Source organism: Bison bison, unplaced genomic scaffold, assembly GCF_000754665.1.
Source record: "Bison bison bison isolate TAMUID 2011002044 unplaced genomic scaffold, Bison_UMD1.0 scf7180017864246, whole genome shotgun sequence".
Lineage (NCBI taxonomy): Eukaryota > Metazoa > Chordata > Mammalia > Artiodactyla > Bovidae > Bison > Bison bison.
In genome coordinates, this window is record NW_011494818.1 from 139,775 (window position 1) to 143,050 (window position 3,276).

Below are 3,276 nucleotides of genomic sequence, written 5' to 3' on the forward strand. Positions count from 1 at the left end.
ACTCATCAATGAAATCCTTTACTAGTTTATTCTGACAGTTTTTAACTCTCTGAGAGGCTCTAAGCTATTTGAATATCTTAAGCTTCCCGTGCCTCTGGAGGCTAGGAGACTGTAAACAATCGTATGCATAGCTGCAGGAGTCCGGGTAAACTTGTCAGGCGAGTTAGAGAGCCATCTGAGGGGTTTGGATTTAAACACTCCTAATTGCCCAGGAACTTTATTAATTGGAGCTGTAAGTTAACTCTTTGACAGAGAGAGAGAGAGATGGTGGTAGGGGACAGCCCCCAGTAAAGTCAGAGGTGAGAGCACAAAGCAATAAAGTAGGCAGACTCTGGTTTTTTGGGGGAAAATGCTCGAGAATATCCGGGGGGACTCCTGAGGCTCGATCCCGCCTTTGCGTATGCCGAGCCTCCTTCCTCATGACCTTTGTCACGAGTGGAATGCCTCACCGGCTCCCCGCACCACTCCAGTGTTCTTGCCTGAAGAATCCCAGGACGGGGGAGCCTGGTGGGTTGCCATCTATGGGGTTGCACAGAGTCGGACATGACTGAAGTTACTTAGCAGCAGCAGCACATAGAAAGATACTTGTCATTCTGAAATGTCAGTTTGTTGAAGGGTCGGGATTATATTTTTTGAAATACATGCCATTTATGTCACCAAAGACATCTCTACATATGACTAGCAGAGTGGGCTGATTCACAATCCACTAATCAATAATATTTATTCCAGATATTCAGTGATAAATACTGAACACAGCCATTGAACTATACAAGGATGAATTTTCCTATTCTTGAGGGAAATAAGCAGTTGTGTCCACAATATAGTTATTTGGCTATGTTGGTGATGGACAGGGAGGCCTGGTGTGCTGTGGTTCATGGGGTTGCAAAGAGTCAGACACAACTGAGTGACTGAACTGAACTGAACTGATGCTATGATTGGTGTTGACATTAAAGACCTGTCTTTTCAGGTCTCCCGGTGAATCATATAAAACAGACTCAGAGTTTCTAAAAATACAAATTATTCCATGAAAAAATTCAGCATTTTTGAAAGCAGCCTAATTTTCTATGACTCTAGAATCTTTTTAAGTAAACTTTTTGCAAATACAAAGGTAAAGTAAAAAGCAGTGCAATATAGAAGTCTAGTGGTTCAAAATAATTAGGTGAGAACAAAATGATAACTTGAGTTCTGTGAGTACTAGCCTCAACTGAATGGCTTAATTGAAATTATACATCATTTTCAGACTAGATTTAATAAAGGCAATTTAAGTGAAATTGTTCATGATAGCAAAGCAGATAAATAAATAGGGGTTGAACTTTTAGCCTTAGTCACTTACCAGTAGAATCAGAAGAACTCTTAAAGACTTTCTTAATCGCCATTGACAGAGTCAACTACCCCCTTCTTTCTCAGTGTTACCATCAGGCCTAGCTATAGAATAATGATTTTCATGAGACTTCCACATGGTATCCTACATCAGGCATGTTTACTAGATATATTACATAACAGCTTGAATTTTCAACATTACACCTCATGAGGTCATTCAATTTTTGGTGGAAGTTTCATTTCAGGCTCAAGCCTCTCAGCTGATGAAACAAATATAGAATGGATAGCAGTTATTTTCCTTTTTTACTATACACAAATTGGTAAAGCAGTAAAATGTATTTTCTTTCTTGAAAATTCCAGAGTTACTATGACCAAAAGAATTTTTCTTATTATCATCTGATGCATTTATACATACACAAATATACATATATAAACACATATGCATACAGATATATATGGAATCATGAGCTCTTTATTGCAAATGTTAGGCAACTTGAAGAAAGCAGAGAAAAACCACTATACTATTCAGATAAGGCCTAAATAAAATCTCTTATGATTATACACAGGAACTGACAAATAGATTCAAGGGATTAGATCTGATAGGTTGCCTGAAGAACTATGAATGGAGGGTCCTAACCTTGTAGAGGAGATGGTGCCCAAACAATCCTCAAGTAAAAACAATGTAAAAAGGCAAAATGTTGTCTGGGGAGGCCTTACAAATAGCTGAGACAAGAAGAGAAGCAAAAGACAAAAGAGAAAAGCAAAGATATACTTATCTGAATGCAGAGTTCCAAAGAATAACAAAGAGCAATAAGAAAGCCTTCTTTAGTGAACAATGCAAAGAAATAAAAATAATAGAATGGAAAAGACTAGAGACCTCAAGAAAATTAGAGATATCAAGGGACAATTTCATGCAAAGATGGGCACAATAAAGGATGGAAATGGTATGGACCTAACAAAAGCAGAAGATATTAAGAAGAGGTGGTAAGAATACAAAGAAGAACTGTACAAAAAAGATCTTAATGACCCAGATAACCACGCTCATGTGGTCACTCCCTTAGAGCCAGACATCCTGGGGTGTGAAGTCAAGGGGGCCTTAGAAAGCATTACTACAAGCAAAGCTAGTGGAGGTGATTAAATTCCAACTGAGTTATTTCAAATCCTAAAAGATGATGCTGTTAAAGTGATGAACTTAATATGCTAGCAAAATTGGAAAACTCAGCAGTGGCCACAGGACTGAAAAAGGTTGGTTTTCATTCCAATCCCAAAGAAGGATAATGCCAAAGAATCTTCATGCTACCATGTATTTGCACTCATTTCACATGCTAGCAAGGTAATGTTTAAAGTCCTTCAAGCTAGGCTTCAGCAGTATGTCACCAAGAACTTCCAGATGTATAAGCTGGATTAAGAAAAGTCAGAGGAAGCAGAAATCAAATTGCCAACATTCATTGGATCATAGAGAGAGCAATGGAATTCCAGAAAAAAAAAATCTACTTCTGTTTCATTGACTATGCTAAAGCTGTTGACTGTATGGGTCAAAACAAACTATGGAAAATTCTTCAAGAGATGGAAATACCAGACCCCTTTACCTTCCTCCTGAGAAACTTGTATGCATGTCAAGAAGCAACAGTTAAAACCGGACATGGAATAATAGCCTGGTTCAAAATTGGAAAAGGAGTACATCAAGGTCGTATACTGTCACACTGCTTATTTAACTTATATGCAGAGTACATCAGGTGGCACTAGTAGTAAAGAACCTGCCTGCCAGTGCAGGAGATGTAAGAAAAGTGGGTTCAATCCCTGGGTTGGGAAGATCCCCTGGAGAAGGGCATGGCAACCCAGTCTAGTGTTCTTGCTTGGAGAATCCCAGGGATGGGGGAGCCTGGTGGGCTGCCATCTATGGGGTTGCACAGAGTCGGACACGACTGAAATGACTTTGCAGCAGCAGCAGCACTC